The sequence below is a fragment of the Chiloscyllium plagiosum genome, unplaced genomic scaffold (genome assembly GCF_037043375.1).
Source record: "Chiloscyllium plagiosum isolate Xiang-an unplaced genomic scaffold, Cpla_swu_hap1 HiC_scaffold_48, whole genome shotgun sequence".
NCBI classification, from domain to species: domain Eukaryota; kingdom Metazoa; phylum Chordata; class Chondrichthyes; order Orectolobiformes; family Hemiscylliidae; genus Chiloscyllium; species Chiloscyllium plagiosum.
In genome coordinates, this window is record NW_028270186.1 from 1,274,679 (window position 1) to 1,293,669 (window position 18,991).

Here is an 18,991-nt window from a genome sequence, read left to right on the forward strand (position 1 = left end):
TTACAAGGATCTTGCCAGAGTTGGAGAATTTGAGCGACACAGAGAGATTGAATAGGCTGGGGCTGTTTTCCTTGGAGCATTGGAGGGAAACCTTATAGAAGTCTATAAAATCATCAGGGGCAAGGATAGGATAAATGGACAAAGTCTCTTCCCTGGAGTAGGGGAGTCCACGACTAGAGGGCATTGGTTTAGGGTGAGAGGGGAACGATATAAAAGAGACCTAAAGGGCTACATTTTCACACAGAGGGTGGTGCGTATATGGAATGAGCTGCCAGATGAAGTGGTGGAGGCTGGTACAATGACAACATTTATAAGGCATCTGGATGGGGATATGAACAGGAAGGGTTTGGAGGGATATGGACAAGTGCTGGCAAGTGGAATTAGATTGGGTTGGAATATCTGGGCGGCATGGTCAGGTTGGACTGAAGATTGTTTCCGTGCTGTACAACTCAACGACTCTAAATAAATGGAGGGAGGGGTGATGGGGGTGGGGTTGGCAGTGTGGATGGAGGGGGCAGATGATAGCTGGGATGGCGATATGTGAATGCAGTTTGGAGGTGATTGCAATTGGTTAGAGATACCCACTCTCCCATTCCCACTGATCGTTAACACCTTGGATGTCACTGCACTGTCAGAGGGTCAGTACTGAGGGAGTGTTGTCCTATCAGAGGGTCAGTACTGAGGGAGTGTTGAACCCTCAGAGGGTCAGTACTGAGGGAGTGTTGTCCTATCAGAGGGTCAGTACTGAGGGAGTGTTGAACCCTCAGAGGGTAAGTACTGAGGGAGTGTTGAACCCTCAGAGGGTCAGTACTGAGGGAGTGTTGTACTATCAGAGGGTCAGTGCTGAGGGAGTGTTGTCCTATCAGAGGGTCAGTACTGAGGGAGTGTTGTCCTATCAGATGGTCAGTGTTGAGGGAGTGTTATACTATCAGAGGGTCAGTACTGAGGGAGTGTTGTACCCTCAGAGGGTCAGTACTGAGGGAGTGTTGTCCTATCAGAGGGTCAGTACTGAGAGAGTGTTGTCCTATCAGAGGGTCAGTGCTGAGGGAGTGTTGTCCTATCAGAGGGTCAGTGCTGAGGGAGTGTTGTATTATCAGAGGGTCAGTGCTGAGGGAGGGTTGTTCTCTCAGAGTGTCAGTGCTGAGGGAGTGTTGTACTATCAGAGGTTCAGTGCTGAGGGAGTGTTGTACTATCAGAGGTTCAGTGCTGAGGGAGTATTGTACTCTCAGAGGGTCAGTGCTGAGGGAGTGTTGTATTATCAGAGGGTCAGTGTTTAGGGAGTTTTATCCTCTCAGAGGGTCAGTACGGAGGGAGTGTTACACTATCAGAGGGTGAGTACTGAGGGAGTGTTGTACTGCAGAGGGTCAGTACTGACAGAGTGTTGTCCTATCAGAGGGTCAGTGTTTAGGGAGTGTTGTCCTATCAGAGGGTCAGTGTTGAGGGAGTGTTGTATGATCAGAGGGTCAGTACTGAGGGAGTGTTGTCCTATCAGAGGGTCAGTGCTGAGGGAGTGTTGTACTGTCAGAGGGTCAGTGCTGAGCGACTGTTATACTATCAGAGGGTCAGTGCTGAGGGAGTGTTATACTATCAGAGGGTCAGTGCTGAGGGAGTGTTATACTATCAGAGGGTGGTACTGAGGGAGTGTTGTCCTATCAGAAGTTCAGTGTTGAGGGAGTATTGTAGTATCAGAGGGTCAGTGCTGAGGGAGTGTTGTATTGTCAGAGGGTCAGTGCTGAGCGACTGTTATACTATCAGAGGGTCAGTGCTGACTGAGTGTTATACTCTCAGAGGGTCAGTGCTGAGGGAGTGTTATACTATCAGAGGGTCAGTGCTGAGGGAGTGTTATACTATCAGAGGGTCAGTACTGAGGGAGTGTTGTAGTATCAGAGGGTCAGTGCTGAGGGAGTGTTGTATTATCAGAGGGTCAGTGCTGAGGGAGTGTTGTACTGTCAGAGGGTCAGTGCTGAGGGAGTGTTGTACTGTCAGAGGGTCAGTACTGAGGGAGTGTTGTACTGTCAGAGGGTCAGTGCTGAGGGAGTGTTGTACTGTCAGAGGGTCAGTGCTGAGGGAGTGCTGCACTGTCAGAGGGTCAGTGCTGAGGGAGTGCTGCACTGTCGGAGGGTCAGTACTGAGGGAGTACTGCACTGTCAGAGGGTCAGTGCTGAGGGAGTGCTGCACTGTCAGAGGGTCAGTGCTGAGGGAGTGTTGTACTGTCAGAGGGTCAGTGCTGAGGGAGTGTTGTACTGTCAGAGGGTCAGTGCTGACCGAGTGTTATACTCTCAGAGGGTCAGTGCTGAGGGAGTGTTGTACTCTCAGGTGGTTAATACTGAGTGAGTGCTGCACTGTCAGAGGGTCAGTGCTGAGGGAGTACTGCACTGTCAGAGGGTCAGTGCTGAGGGAGTACTGCACTGTCAGAGGGTCAGTGCTGAGGGAGTGCTGCACTGTCAGAGGGTCAGTACTGAGGGAGTGCTGCACTGTCAGAGGGTCAGTGCTGAGGGAGTGCTGCACTGTCAGAGGGTCAGTGCTGAGGGAGTGCTGCACTGTCAGAGGGTCAGTACTGAGGGAGTGCGGCACTGTCAGAGGGTCAGTACTGAGGGAGTGCTGCACTGTCGGAGACTCTGTACTGAGGGAGTGCTGCACTGTCAGAGGGTCAGTACTGAGGGAGTGCCGCACTGTCGGAGGGACAGTACTGAGGGAGTGCTGCATTGTCAGAGGGTCAGTACTGAGGGAGTGCTGCACTGTCAGAGGGTCAGTGCTGAGGGAGTGCTGCACTGTCAGAGGGTCAGTGCTGAGGGAGTGTTGTCCTCTCGGGTGGTTAATACTGAGGGAGTGCTGTCCTCTCGGGTGGTTAATACTGAGGGAGTGCTGTCCTCTCGGGTGGTTAATACTGAGGGAGTGCTGTCCTCTCGGGTGGTTAATACTGAGGGAGTGCCTCACTGCTGGTCATACCATTTCTCTGTTAAACCAAGGTCTACTTGCTCTTTGAGGTCATACCAAACAATCCCGCAGCTGGAGTTTAAAGACGACTTCAGTCTGGCTTCTCGGTTTGGTGGTCTATATTAACCATCACCGGTCTGAAAGCAGGGGCTCACCCAGGGATTATGAGCAGGTGTTAATCCAGTAACCCAGGGAATGATCCAGGGGCTCAGGTTTAAATCCTGTCATGGGGATGGTGGAATTTGAATCTCATAAAAAAGTTCTGGCATTAACTGTCGAATGATGGCTCTGAATACATTGTCGATTGTTGAGAAAAAGCCATCTGGTTTACTAATGCCGTTTAGTGAAGGAAATTGTCATCCTTACCTGGTCTGGCCGATGTGTGACTCCAGACCCACAGAAATATTGTTGATTCTGAACTTCGAAATGGAAAATAAATGTTGGCCTGTTGTGTGTTGCCCTCATCCTATTAATGAATTTTAAAAATGTTTAATGCTCACTGCACTCTGTTCCCTTTCCTCTCTGTAAGTCAAAGAAGGCTGCACATTTCCTCCAATGTTTTTGATGTTAACACTGAGAAGTCAGATGGATGGGATTCCTGAGGGAAGTGCAGCTTCTCTACATTTCATTCAGAATGCCTTCCGATCCTTTTCCCCTGGGCTGACTGCTTCCTCTCGGTGCCTGGTGTCTTTGTTTGGAGCTCAGTCTATTTGATTGGAATTTGAAGTTTCTTGTGCAAGGCCCAATTCTGCACCGAGTTTTGACTGCAGTAGGTAACAAGGTTCAAAGGGGAGCGGTGTTCAAGAGAAAAGAAAAACACCTGTCTGCCAAGGCAACAAGTAATCCATCAGACACATCAAAGGCCACCCCCCATCCATCAGATCAAAGGGCACCCTTTGGACTCTGCGAGTGTGACAGCCAGTTATGCATCCATTCAGTCAAGAGCATGATTAATCAGTGTTCTTAAATTACAACAAAATCAAAGCTTGCTTCCCCTGCTGAGCATGGGCTAAGGCCAAAATGCGAGTTGACCTGTTTTAGCTTGGGCTTGGGGTCACTGTCAGTGCACTTGCTCAGGTTAAACAGTCACGATGGATTAGCAACAGAATTGTCCTTTGCACCTGGCTTGATTGATTGTTACGTGTGGGTTGTTTGGAGGGAGGTGGTGGGTTGGGGTCATTCAAGGCTCACACATCAAGAGCCTGCCTGTATCATCTCCATCATGGTCATCTTGACCTGTGTAACCTCATCAGAGCAGGAAACATTGAGCAGGAGTGTTTTAATGCCTCTTCTTAATTCTTGTGTTAATGCCTCAGTGATTTCACCCCTTCCTGTGTCTATAACCCAACCTTTAAACTCTGACAAACCTGTGGATTCTGCTGATTCTTCTCTGTTGTACATCTATGATTTGCTTTGGTCTGTCATTTTCTGTCATAAATCTCCCCTCTCTTCTCTTTTAAGATCCTCCTCCAAAGCCACCCTTTGGCTAGACTTTAAATAATCTCTGCTGATATCTTCCTCTTGGGTTACTTGTTAGTTCTACTGGTGTCAAGTTTTACTGTGAGCTCATGTTTACAAAGTGTAGATGGTGCGAGGCTAACCCAGTCAGATATATGCTATACATTTGTTATGAGGTGACAAAAGCATGACTGAACCTTCCAGAAGCATGTGGGCTGGGACAGTGATGTGATTTGAGAGCTGGGATTAGTCAGACGTACTGACAGAGAATGTATACCAAACGTGCAGACAGATATGCACAGTTAAATCGAGGGGTGACCAGCTCGCACATGAGAAGGTTAGTTCCTACCCCATTGGCTGCCAAAGCTGAGCTGAAATGTCCATTCAGTCAACACAGCAGAAAACTGGAACAGCAGGATGTGAAAGACAAGATACAAGGAAGTAGATCCATTTGGCTCCACCTGCCTGTACCCAGCCGAAACTAAACCCCCCCTCATCACTATCACCAAAACAACAATGCCTGAGCTGGAAAAAAGGAAAACTCGCAATGATTGTTCTCCTGACACTTGGACATGTAAATATAGAAAAAGCTGACAAGTTAATGTTGCACAATCATTTTGAAATTACATGGCATCAACAAACCACTCACCAACTGTTGACTGTGCCGATGTGTATGTTCCACATGAATTTCTTTTTTATTGACTCAGAAGATGGTGATGTCACTGCCTGTCTGGACCAGCGTTTGTTACCCATTCCTACTGACCTTTGAACCCAATTATGTCGATCAGCCCGTAGTGACACCTGGGAAGGAATTCCAGGACGTTGACCAAGCAATGCTGAAAGAACGGCAACATATTTACACGTGCGGATGGTGAATGACTGGGAGGGTTAGGGCTAGTGCGTGGTGTTCCCGTATATCTGCTGCCCTCGTCCTTCTAGGTGATACTGGCTGTGGGTTTGGAAGCCACAATCTAAGGAATGGTGAATTTCTGGAGTGCATGTTGTAGATGACACAGACTGCTGCTGCTGAACATCAGCGGTGGAGGGAATGGACATTCATGGCGAGGGTACCAATCAAGTGGACTGCTTTGCCCAGGATGGTGTCAAGCTTCTTGGGTGTTGTTGGAGCTGTGCCCATCCAGGCAAGTGGGGAGTATTCCACCACACTCCTGACTTGTGCCCTGTTGATGGCAGTGAGACTTTGACCCGTCAGCAATGTTATAATAGGGGTGAAGAAGGCATTTGACATGCTTGCCTTCGTCGGTCAGATCAATGAGTCAAGGAGGTGGGATATCACAACATTCTATGTTCTATGTTACATCTATACAAAACATTGGTCAGGCCACATTTGGTTGCCCTGCTGTAGGAAGGCCATTATTAAACGGGAAAGTGTGCAAAAATAGATTTACAAGGCATCTTGTAAAAGGTTGGGTATATAAATATGAAGGGTTTAGAGGGATATGGGCCAAATGCTGGCAAAGGAGACTTGATTAATTTAGGATATCTGGTCGGCACAGACGAGTTAGACCAAAGGGTCTGTTTCCGTGCTGTATGACTCGATGACTCTCCAACTCAATTTTGAACTCATGACCGATAGTCACACTCCCAGTGCAACACTATGTAAGGCACTACATAAATGCAAAACTGTCTGAAAGGACATAAATGAACATGCAGTAGTCAATCTGTGCTATTACATGGCTATATGCATATAACTGTGTTAATGTCAAAGGTACATTGAGCTGCATCTCAAAAACGTTGAAGGAATTCCAGACCATCGACCCTCCTCAGCTTGAAAAAAACAGCCAGTTATTTGGCTTGTGATAGGCCGTACATCAGTCATGCTCAGGCCCAGTGGGTGACCGACAGCACAAGGGCTCCAGCCAGATCTCCAGCTGACCTCTCAATAACCTGACTATTGAGCTGATGCAAGAAGCTCTGAGTTTCCATCTTAGCCCGGGCCTGTCCCCTGAGCAGCAGTTCATGTTGTGTCCCGCGAGCTAAACGATTGGGCTGTTTCTGGAGCCTCAGCAGAATCTCCTCAGGTCTTCATTAGCAACAACAAAAACTTACATTTACATTGCACCTGTAACATTATAAAACTTCTATGTGACACACCAGTATTATTCGATAAAAACCCTAACACTGAGCAAGATATTAAAGTGGTATTAGCCCTGATTGGTAAATGGGATCATTTCTAAATAGTATTTTCAGACAGGTCAGAACAATGAGTGGTTGTGGGAGGGTCTTCGAGAGCTTAGCCATTAAAAGCACGGCCACTAAAGTGGAGCAATTAAAATCAGAAAACTGTTCAGAGGTCAGAATTGGAGAGTCACAGAGGTTTTGAAGGGTTGTTGGGCTGGGGGAGGTTGTTGTAGTGAAATGGGGAGGCAATGGACAGACTTTAAAACAAGTTGGAGAACTTTGAAATTGAGCTGTCACTGGACTAGGTCCCAAAATGGGTCAGTGTGAGCACATGGAGATTAAATAAATGGATGTGATGGGAGGTAGAGTGTGAGAGTTTCTCATCAGCTGTAAGTTACCGAAGATGGAAAATGGAGACCAGCGAGAAACTGATTACAATCGTCTGGCGAGGAGAGTACGTAGGTTTGTCTCTGCTCTGGACAAGTGGACACTCAGAAACTTGTTGTGGAGCCACTAATGCTGCAAGTGAAGTTGTTAGACTATCACATTCTCTTTTTGTGACAAAAGGAATCAGAGGGTAGTATCCTTTCCTCTGGGTTCAACTCTAACGTGAGAGACTGAGCCCCAAACCTACTGCAGTCCAGAGTGAGTGCTGCACTGTCAGAGATGCTGTCTCTCAGATTGCACATTAACATGATGCCCTGTCTAACCTCTCAGGTTATTGTAAAATCTATATGCTGCGAGAATACCGAGGAATTCTCCCTCATGTCCTGATCAACATTAATCCTGAAAGCAACGAGGCAGCTTACTTGGTTGGTTACTGCAGTGTAAAAATTGACTCTGTAATAGGGACAACATTTTAACACATATTTAATTGACCGGAAATCACTTTGAGCTGTTCGATGCTATGCTTTTGTACGAAAGCCTTTCCTCTCTTAAAAATCTGTCAGTCCCAGTTTTGAAATGTTTTGAAATGAACCCCAAACTCACCAGATGCCTGAGGGAGACGGTTCCAGCTTTCAATTCTCTTTTGTTTAGAGGTGCTTTCTGAAATCAGCTCAGAATGCCCAAATGTACCCCCTGAATACATCGCGTCTTCTCTGCCATTCAGCCTGACCTCTGTCACAGCATTGTGCTCTCCATGTACCCCAATATCTGTTGTTTTCAGGTTTATTAAAAATCATTTTCATTTTAAACGTAAGCTCACTTGTTCTGATCTAAATCTCCAGCCTGCCAATTACATCTGCTCGTCAGCCTTACAGAGTGGAAATTTGCAAATGTAACCCCACTGTTAGCCCGATGTCAGCAATGGTGAAAATACCAGAATCTATTCAAAAGGGTGTGATAACTGGGCACTGAGATAATAATGACCTGATTGTGCGGAATCACAAACGGGAAATCACAAAACCTGTTGGAGTCTTCTGCAAATGTTGCCAATAGGGTCAGAGAGTCATAGAGATGTCCAGCACAGAAACAGACCCTTCGGTCCAACCCGTCCATGCCGACCAAATATCCCAACCCAATCTAGTCCCACCTGCCAGCACCCGGCCCATATCCCTCCAAACCCTTCCTATTCATATACCCATCCAAATGCCTCATAAATGTTGTAATTGCACCAGCCTCCACCACTTCCTCTGGCAGCTCATTCCATACATGTACCACCCTTAGGTGAAAAAGTTGCCCCTTAGGTCTCTTTTATATCTTTCCCCACTCACCCTAAACCTATGCAAAGAGTAGTGATAAACGGCTCCCTTTCAGAATGGCAGGCAGTGACCAGTGGGGTACCGCAGGGATCAGTACTGGGACCGCAGCTTTTTACAGTGTACATTAATGATGTAGCTGAAGGTATTAAAAGTAATATTAGCAAATTTGCTGATGACACAAAGCTGGGTGGCAGGGTGAAATGTGAGGAGGATGTTAGGAGATTACAGGGTGATCTGGACAGGCTAGGGGAGTGGACGGATGCATGGCGGATGCAGTTTAATGTGGATAAATGTATGGTTATCCACTTTGGTGGCAAGAACAGGAAGGCAGATTACTACCTAAATGGAGTCAAGTTAGGTAAAGGGGCAGTACAACAAGATCTAGGTGTTCTTGTACACCAGTCAATGAAGGTAAGCATGCAGGTACAGCAGGTAGTGAAGAAGGCTAATAGCATGCTGGCCTTCATAACAAGAGGGATTGAGTACAGAAGCAAAGAGGTCCTTCTGCAGCTGTACAGGGCCCTGGTGAGACCGCACTCGGAATATTGTGCGCAGTTTTGGTCTCCAAATTTGAGGAAAGACAATCTGGCTATTGAGGGAGTGCAGCGTAGGTTCATGAGGTCAATTCCCGGATTGGCGGAACTGTCTTACACTGAAAGATTGGAGCGACTGGGTTTGTATACCCTTGAGTTTAGAAGGCTGAGAGGGGATCTGATTGAGACGTATAAGATTATTAAAGGATTGGACACTCTGGAGGCAGAAAACATGTTTCTGCTGATGGGTGAGTGCCGAACCAGAGGACACAGCTTAAAAATAAGGGATAAGCCATTTAAGACAGAGATGAGGAGAAACTTCTTCACCCAGAGAGTGGTGGCTGTGTGGAATGCTCTGCCCCAGAGGGCAGTGGAGGCCCACTCTCTGGATTCATTTAAGAAAGAGTTGGACAGAGCTCTTAAGGATAGTGGAATCAAGGGTTATGGGGATAAGGCAGGAACAGGATACTGATTGAGGATGATCAGCCATGATCATATTGAATGGTGGTGCAGGCTCGAAGGGCAGAATGGCCTACTCCTGCACCTATTGTCTATTGTCTATGCCCTCTAGTTCTGGCCTCCCCTACTCCAGGGAAGAGACTTTGTCTGTTTATCCTATCAATGCCCCTTATGATTTTATAAACCTTTATAAGATCACCCCTCAGCCTCCCCGCGCTCCAGGGAAAACAGCCCCAGCCTGTTCAGCCTCTCCCTATAGCTCAAATCCTCCAGCCCTGGCAATATCCTTGTAAATCTTTTCTGAACCCTTTCAAGTTTCACAACATCTTCCCGATAGGAAGGAGACCAGAATTGCACGCAATATTCCAACAGTGGCCTAACCAATGTCCTGTACAGACGCAACCTGACCTCCCAACTCCTGTACTCAATACTCTGACCAATAAAGGAAAGCATACCAAACACCTTCTTCACTATCCTATCTACCTGCAACTGTACTTTCAAGGAGCTATGAACCTGCACTCCAAGGTCTCTTTGTTCAGCAACACTCCCTAGGGCCGTACCATGAAGGGTATAAGTCCTGCTAAGATTCACTTTCCCAAAATGTAGTACCTCGCATTTATCTGAATTAAATTCCATCTGCCATTTCTCAGCCCTTTGGCCCATCTGGTCAAGATCCTGTTGTAATCTGAGGTAACCTTCTTCGCTGTCCACGACACCTCCAATTTTGGTGTCATCTGCAAATTTACTGACTATACCTCTTAGCTCACATCCAAATCATTTATATAAATGATGAAAAGCAGCGGGCTCAGCACCAATCCTTGTGGCACTCCACTGGTCACAGGTCTCCAGTCTGAAAAATGACCCTCCACCACCACCCTCTGTCTTCTACCTTTGAGCTAGTTTTGTCTCCAAATGGTTAGTTCTCCCTGTATTCCGTGAGCTCTAACCTTGTTAACCAGTCTCCCATGGGGAACTTTATCAAATGCATGACTGAAGTCCATGTAGGTCACATCTACTGCTCTGCCCTCATCAATCCTCTTGTTACTTCTTCAAAATAATTCAATCAAGTTTGTGAGACATGATTTCCCACGCACAAAGCCATGTTGACTATCCCTAATCAGTCCTTGCCTTTCCAAATATGTCAATATGGACAAATCAATCGATGTAGTGTGTTTGTATTTTGGGAAAGCTTTTGGCAAGTTCCCACCTTGGAGGTTTGTAAACAAAATTATAGCACCTGGAATATTTGCTCAAATACTTACATTGAGTGAGTATTGGTTGAGAGGAAGAATATTGAGTAGGAATGGGTGACATGGTGGCTCAGTGGTTAGCATTGCTGCCTCACAGCACCAGGGACCTGGGTTCAATTCCCACCTTGGGCTGTACAGCATTTGCACGTTCTCCCCGTGTCTGCATGCGTTTCCTCCTGCAGTCCAAAGATGTGCAGGTTAGGTGAATTGACCATGCTAAATTGCTCATTGTGCCCAGGGATGTTTAGGTTAGGTGCATTAGGTAGGGGGAAATGTCGAGTAATAAGGGAGGGGAATGGGTCTGGGTGGGTTACTCTACGGAGGGTCACTGTGGACTTGTTGGGCCGAAGGGCCTGTTTCCACACTGTAGAGAATCTATGATCTCTGAATGAATAGGTCATTGCCAGGTTAGCAGGTTGTGACTGGTGAGGTACTGCAAGGATCAGGAACTGGACCCACAGTTTTCACAATCTGGATCAATGATTTCGATTTTTGCACCAAAAGTAATATTTTCACATTTGTGAATAACACAGACTAAGTGGTAATGCCTGTTATAAGATGATACAAAGATGCTCCAGGGGGATTTAGACAGGCTGAGTGAGGGGGAAAGAAAATGGCTAATGGAATACACTGTGACTGAGTGTGATGTTTGACAGGAGGAACAAAGCTTCCAGGTATTTCAGAAATGGGGAGGGTTTGCAAAATGTTAATATACAACGGGACCTCGGTGTTCTTGTATGTGGGAAACATCAAGTGCAGGTGGAGAAACTGTTAGGAATACAAGTGACATAATGGCCTTTGTCATACATGAATTTCAGCAAAGATGTCTTGCTTCAATTGTCCAGAACCCTGGCAAGATTGCACTGGGAGTATTGTGTACTGCTTTGGTCACCTTACTGAAGGAAGGATATACTTAACAAAAAGGAAGTGCAACTGGGGTTCACAAGATCACCAGACTAATTCATGGGATTGTACTGTGAGGAGAGATTGAGGAAACTGGGCCTGTATTCATTAGTTTTAGAAGAATGGGAGGTAATTTCATTGAAACTTGAAAAGTTCTTAAAGAGCCAGGCAGGTTGCATGCAGCAAGGGTGTATCCTCTGACTGTGCAGAGATGGGTGTCTCAGAATAAGGGCCAGTCCATTTAAATACGAAGTGAGGTGGGATTTCTTCACTCAATAGTGAGTGAACCTTTGTAATTCTGTGCCCCCGCTGGCTGTAGAAGCCCAGTCATAATGTACAGTGGAAGTCTGTTGGGGCCCAAAAGGTAAACCCACCCTATTGCCACCTAATCACATTAGCCAGATAACACTTATTGTCTCTAATTTTAACGAACAAAATGAAGGTATTAAATAAAAATTTACTTCTTTGGGCGTCCTGAGTTTAACACACCAAAAGCAAATTGACAGTAGATGGAATTGCTTTGGAAAGAACTTCCCTGTGTTTTCAAGACAGAGCTCAAAAGAATTCTAGATAGGAATGACATGGAAGGGTAGCTCAGGAAAGTAATTTGGTGGTGGATGACCATACTTGATCTTCAATGGTAGAACAGGCCAGAGGGGCTGAATGGCCTTAAACCCAGCTCCTCTGTATCTGCGTTTCTCCCTGCAACTTCTAAACCGTGGTCTCTCTCTCTCTCTCTTTCTGTCCTTAATGTGCAATGAGTTAGATCAAAAAGAAATTCCATCTGACTAAATAGAAGCCAGTGTGTACTTCACTTCCAGCTAGTCTCTGCCTTAAATTGCTGAGCCAAAATTTGAGTTTGTGCTGAAATATTTGTGCTCAGGGTGGGCTTCTTTTCAAAGTGAGTATCTCTCTATACATAGCTAAGGACTGGTCGAGGGGTGTGGAGGGGGCAATTAAAAATTCCCGGCATGAAGTGTTATGGAATTGCAGCTGGACAATAAATTGTACACAAGATTGATGTCAGAACATTTGCTTTTCATCAGTGCCTCAGCTTCCCCCAGTTAAGGGAAAGAAATAGTATTTTATAAACTGTTATTTGAAATGTGCTTCCTCTGTTCAGATTAACACATTTACAGAAGGAGAAATATTGGGCCATTTCCCTCACTTTTGTCCCTCAAATGTTCTGCATTGCTGACTTATGCATTTTCAGGGCTTTCTGTCCACGGAGGTATTTTGAACCTGCAATCAAAGATATAAATGTCACAGGGAAGATTGAGACCTTCTGTTCTTCATGGGGTGTAACTTGTCACTTAGGTGTAATGTTTGCCAGCAGGAATTTGGGTTCTCTGTGAAGTGAGAATCCCTGGGAATAGGAAGGAAATGAAGTTGCATTTCTGTAACACTTTCGCCCACTCAGCATGTCGGGATGTGCTTCACGTTCATGTCACCATTTGTAAAATGGGGCTGCTTTTAACTCTGTCAGACCCGAGAGGCTGGGTGGGCATCCCACTGGAGGGTCAACAAGGAGTTGGTGCCAAGTTTCTATTCCTTGCACCGACCCCCATCCCCCTTCTCATCTTAGCTGAAACTGTGTTGCTAGAAAAGCGCAGCAGGTCAGGCAGCATCCAGGGAACAGGAGAATCGACGTTTCGGGCATAAGCCCTTCTTCAGGAATGAGGAAAGTGTGTCCAGCAGGCTAAGATAAAAGGTAGGGAGGAGGGACTTGGGGGAGGGGCGTTGGAAATGCGATAGGTGGAAAGAGGTCAAAGTGAGGGTGATAGGTCAGACTAGGGTGGGGGCGGAGAGGTCGGGAAGAAGATTGCAGGTTAGGAAGGCGGTGCTGAGTTCGATGGATTTGACTGAGACAAGGTGGGGGGAGGGGAAATGAGGAAACTGGTGAAATCCGAGTTCATCCCTTGTGGCCCTCACCTTGACGTCTTGCCACCTATCGCATTTCCAACGCCCCTCCCCCAAGTCCCTCCTCCCTACCTTTTATCTTAGCCTGCTGGACACACTTTCCTCATTCCTGAAGAAGGGCTTATACCCGAAACGTCGATTCTCCTGTTCCCTGAATGCTGCCTGACCTGCTGCGCTTTTCCAGCAATACATTTTCAGCTCTGATCTCCAGCATCTGCAGTCCTCACTTTCTCCCCTTCTCATCTTACCCTCACATTTTTATTTATCAGTGAATAGGTCAGGAAGGGCTGCCCATGGGATGTGGGACCCAGTGCTCCACCTGAAAATGTAACAGACATGTCTTTTATTCAAGGACTGAGACTAGCCCATCAGTGAAGGTTGGCAGCAGCAAGGATCCTGAGGGGCTAAGAGTCAGTTCCCCACAAGGACACCTCTGTTGCTCTGTGCTGGTTTTATCTGTGATCACGGCCTCACTGACTGTCTTCCTCAAAAGGCAGCGGAAGCTGAGTCTTTAGATCTTCAAAAGACAGAGTTAGATGTATGCTTGATAAACAAGGAGGTCAGCCATGAACGGATGAAGAGAGGAACAGGCTGGAGGGGCTGAGCACCCTCTCCCTAGTCCTAATTCATGTGCCCATGTACTTTGGATCCCATTCACATACAACCGGACAGAGTACCGTTTCTATGGTTCCTTCAGCAATGGTCTCACATCATGGCCAGCCATTCGATTTCCACTGCTCCTGGATCTCTCCCTGATCTCATCCTTTCTCCTCTGTAATGTCTTCCGTCTCTGAAACCCTCTGAAACCTCTGCAGTCCTTTCTTTCTCACCTCTTCAGCATCTCTGATTTTAATTGCTCCACCTTTGTCTGCTGTACCTATCGCTGTCTGGGTCCGAAGCACCTTGGATGGGTGGGGTGGGGGGGAGGCAGTGAAAAAGTGATAATACCACTGAACTAATAATCCAGAGATCCAAGGCAGATGGTGACATTTTAATTCAATTATTAAATCGAAAGCTAGTCTGAATGGCAACCATGAACCTTGGGAAATTGTCTGTGTGGAGTTTGCACATTCTCCCTGTGTCTGCGTGGGCTTCCTCCAGGTGCTCTGCTTTCCTCCCACAGTCCAAAGACATGCAGGTTAGGTGAATTGGCCAGGCTAAATTGCCCACTAGTGTGAGGTGGATCAGTCAGGGGTAAACATAGGGGGGGGTGGGTTTCTCTTCGGAGGGTCGGTGTGGACTTGTTGGGCTGAAGGGCCTGTTTCCACACTGTAGGGAATCTAATCTAAAAATCTAACCTATTGTCAATTGTATTAAAAGCCCATCTGCTTCACCAATGCCCCTTAGTCTTTGATGCCATCCTGATTGATTGACTCATAGTTGCTGTAATGTTCATCACTGAGAGTGGCTCGGTAGCATCACAACTGACTGAGCTGGTCAAATCCTAAAGGACATAACTGCGAGAGTGGGTCAGCATACATGGTGAGGGAGCAGCCAACCACCAAGCACACTTGACCTGATTCCCACCAGTCTGTCTGCTACATGTATGTCTCTCCATGATGGTATTACGAGAAGTGACTACTGCATATTTCTTGTGGAGATAAAGTCCCACCTTCACATTGAGGTTATCTTCCATTGTGTTGTGTGGCATTACTGCAATATATTTTAATCAAATCTAGCAACCCAAAACTGGGCATTCAAAAGGTATCTGTCCACTATCTATAACGCCCTTTTTAGGATTATGATGGAATACCCACACTTGACTGGATGGGGGCAGCTCCAACAATACTCAAGAAGCTTGACACCATTCAGGACAAAGATCGGCAGCACTTCGATAAGTATCCATTGTCACCACCACCGACGCTCAGTAGCAGCAGTGCGCAGTATCTACAAAGTGCACTGCGGAAATTCATCAAAGCTCCTTTGACAGCAGCTTCCAAACACACAACTTCTCGCACTGAGATGGACAAGGGCTACAGTTGCATGGGAACACCTGAAGCGGCAGGTTCCCCTCCAAGCTTGGAAACATATCATCGTTCCTTCAGTTCACTGGATCAAAACCCCTAAGGACATTGTAGGAGTTCCTGTATCACAATAAATGAAGTGGTTGACCACTCTGCCACCATGTCCAGGACAACTGGGGCTGGCTCAGTCAGTGATGCCCAGTGGTGTTTCCAGCAGGAAGGTTGTCTGAAATAGGTTGGCTTGCTCACCCACCCTCTTGCTGCTCACTCCCAAGTTCACCCTCACACGAGCAAAGTGTGCAGTGAAGTGCACAGCCCATACGCCAGTATTCAAAACAGATCATTAACAAACAGTTACACTTGTTAACAAGTTCGGTGACCACAATGAAATGCTGCCAGTGTTATATTGCAGCTGGCAGGTAAGAGTGGGGAGGCTGTATTTAAAGGCCACTGAATAAAGGCAGGAAGAAAGGGGGCACTGATGCTCTACAGAAGTACCCCTATTCCTGATGAATACCCCTATTCATGCCCAAACGTCGATTCTCCTGCTCCTCGGATGCTGCCTGACCTACTGTCCCAGCACCACACTGTCGACTTTGAGCTCCAGCATCTGCAGTCCACTCTTTCTCCTGGAAGTACTCCCACGATGTTACTCTGCCCAGACCTTCCACACCGCCTGCCTGGATGATAGAAACTGGTCCTATCAACCCTGTCAAGGTTTCAGGAACCTTTCCCACCCTGAAAACGTCCAACCTAGCTTCTTGGGAACACCATTACATTCCTCCCTCCTCTTCCTATGGTCCTGGCAATGTTCACTACTGACCTCCGGTTCTACTGGGGCTGACGGAGACTGTCTGGTAGCTCCTAAGGATGAGATGACTTCCCACTGAGGGGACAGCATTCCCACCGCTGTGAGATGGCTTTCCAATGACTGAGTCCGATGCAGCCAGCTTTCCTTTGGGAATGGGTGGTGGGAGTGTTCTGAGCACTTCAAACCTACCCCCAATTCCCAGCCCAGAGGGACAGAGCAGTGACCCAGCACAACGACTGTCTCATTGTCAAACTCTTCCCTCCTGTCTTCCTCCCCAGTTACAGGAAACGTTGCCAGCCCATGATATCCCAGGGGAGGGCAGGGCTTGAATAAAACCTGGGGTTACTGGGGTTTCTCACTGTCACTCAACGAGCTGGATATCTAGTGGGTGGGACTTCTGATGCTGCTCTGAGGATTGAAGCTGTCTCAGAGTGGGAGGGAATCAAGAGCATCTGTAAATGTACAAAGAAAACTCTTTCACAATTAATTTCCTGCCAGATGCTTAAACATATCCAGCTCACAGACTTTCCCAAGACTTTTTTTTAAATTGAAAAGCTCCCCAAGCGACAGAAGTACTTCCTGCTGTTGTTTCAAGGCTCGTACTTTACAAAAGGAAAGGGAAGGCCATTGGAAAACTTTGGAATTATTCTTTTGAAATGTCTTGGCTGGTGAGCAGCACACCAAGCCCTCAGTGCTGCAAAAGTTATCACTTGTGATCATGCTGCCCAGCACACATTCCAAGCAATGCCTGAGATAATAAAATAAATATTAAACATACTGAAACATGCAATAAAAAATTTGGGGGACAAACTTGTGCTTCCATCAAGTGTATCCACTTGAGATATCAGCCCAATGCGATCACTACACAGACATGTTGGCTGTTGGACCATGAAGGCCATGAATGACCAGGGCCATGATCACAAGTTTCAAGTGGATCATCTCTGTCTTGTAGTCAAGAAGTATGGTGCTGGAAAAGCACAGTCAGTCAGGCAGCATCGGAGGAACAGGAGAGTTGATGTTTCAAAGATAATCTCTTCATCAGGAATCTTTGTCCTATAGCCCCTTCTGGCAGTGTACGTTTTGAAGTTTAGTCATCATTATAATTTATTGCGGGCATTTGTGCACAGAAAACATCCAGAATCAGCTCTCAGATAATGACCAGATAATCTACTTTACTGATAGTGGTTGAGGGAGAACAATTTACAATGAGAGATGGAGCTCTTCGTTGTCAGAGGGACAGTACTGTTGAAGTGCTGCACTGTCAGAGGGACAGTACTGAGGGAGTACTGCACTGTCAGAGGGACAGTACTGAGGGAGTACTGCACTATCAGACAGTCAATACTCTCTTTATGCAGAGAGTTGTGAATGCATGGAATGCGTTGCCAGTTGAGGTGGTGGAAGTGAAGTCATTGGGGACGTTTAAGCAACTGCTGGACATGCACATGGATAGCAGTGAGTTGAGGGGTGCGTAGGTTAAGTTACTATATTTTACATTAGGATTAAGTCTCAGCACAACATCATGGGCCAAAGGGCCTGTTCTGAACTGTATCTTTCTATGTTCTATGTACTGATGGAGTGCTGCACTGTCAGAGGATCAGTGCTGAGGGACTGCTGGATTGTCAGATGGTCAGTGATAAGGGGGTGCCATCGCACTGTCGGAGTGTCAGTCGTAAGCTGTATTCCTGGACTGGCTGACCATGCAGTCACATTCCTACCCGGGAGTGTAATTGAGTTTAACCTGTCCCTGTCCTTTACGTGACTGATTCAAGAAGCTTCTATTTGCCCATGATGCAATCTTAGGTTGTCGCCAATACTGGGAAATGTGGCATTGATTGTCAATCTTCCCTTTTCCCTTGACTGGAGGTGGCTGAACTAAACAGGTTAAAATGACAGTGAAAGTTCTTGGGCCTCTGGAAGAGGCAATGAGTTACAGATAGTGCCGTGTTAGACAGTGTACAGGTCAGGTCTGTGAAAAAGCCTACCAATTGATTTCCCATCGAGGATCACTGGTGGCTTTTGCAAAGGACAGGCATGTCTGAGTGACTGTCCACACTTTATCAGACATTTACATTAAATGGTGTCAGAGTGTGATAAGAAAGATGGGTGACTGCATTAATATACTGTCTTTCTTGATTGCAGGGTGTGAGCTAGGAGGGGCCTGACAAGACTCACAAAGCACAGAAAATTTGGTGGATGTCAGAGCAAAGCAGGAGGCAGTGATAAAGAGATTGTGAATCCTGATGCTCAGTCAAAGGATAAACTGTCATCAAAAACATTTCCGTTACTTCCTGGAGAACATGATTTGGAGGAGCCAGTATTGGACTGGGATGTACAACGTTAAAAATCACACAACACCAGGTTACAGTCCAACAGGTGTATTTGGAAGCACTAGCTTTCGAAGCGCTGCTCCTTCATCAGGAGGTTGTGGAGCAGGATCATAAGACATAGAATTTATCACAAAAGGTTATAGTGTCATACGAATGAAATATATTAAACAAACTTAGATTAAGTCTTTCATCTTTTAGAATGGTTTTGCGAGTTTTGGTTTGTTAATATGCAAGTCCCAGAACTCCTTTTAAATCACATTCTCAAGATAACTTCAGATTTTCTAACAATAGGTGTCATCTCAGCTCAGACAATGCATTAATGGTGTGAGATTAAAGTCTGTCTGTGTCCCCATCTTGAGTCAGACTGGTTCTATTTCTAAAGTGGGATTTATAGTATCTTACATGGATTGACTGTAGGTTATGCATTTTTTGAGCAAAATAAAATGTAATTCTGCAAATACAGATTCACCCCATAAACTTGTATGTGTGTGCGTACAGGAGAGACAGAGAGAGTTTATGTATGTGTGTGAGTGTGATGGGTATAAGCCTGTGATAGGATGTGTGTGTGGGTGTTGGAGGGGTGT

General features: G+C 46.4%; 1 long non-coding RNA gene across 1 annotated transcript in view; it reads left to right on the forward strand.

The window, feature by feature from the left end:
* Positions 1-18,856, forward strand: part of LOC122543222 (uncharacterized) — a 210,775-nt gene extending 191,919 nt beyond the window's left edge. The window contains exon 4 of the long non-coding RNA XR_006309964.2: positions 18,220-18,856. This is a non-coding gene — a long non-coding RNA (uncharacterized LOC122543222). The remainder of the gene's footprint in view (positions 1-18,219) is intronic.
* Positions 18,857-18,991: the final 135 nt, after the last annotated feature.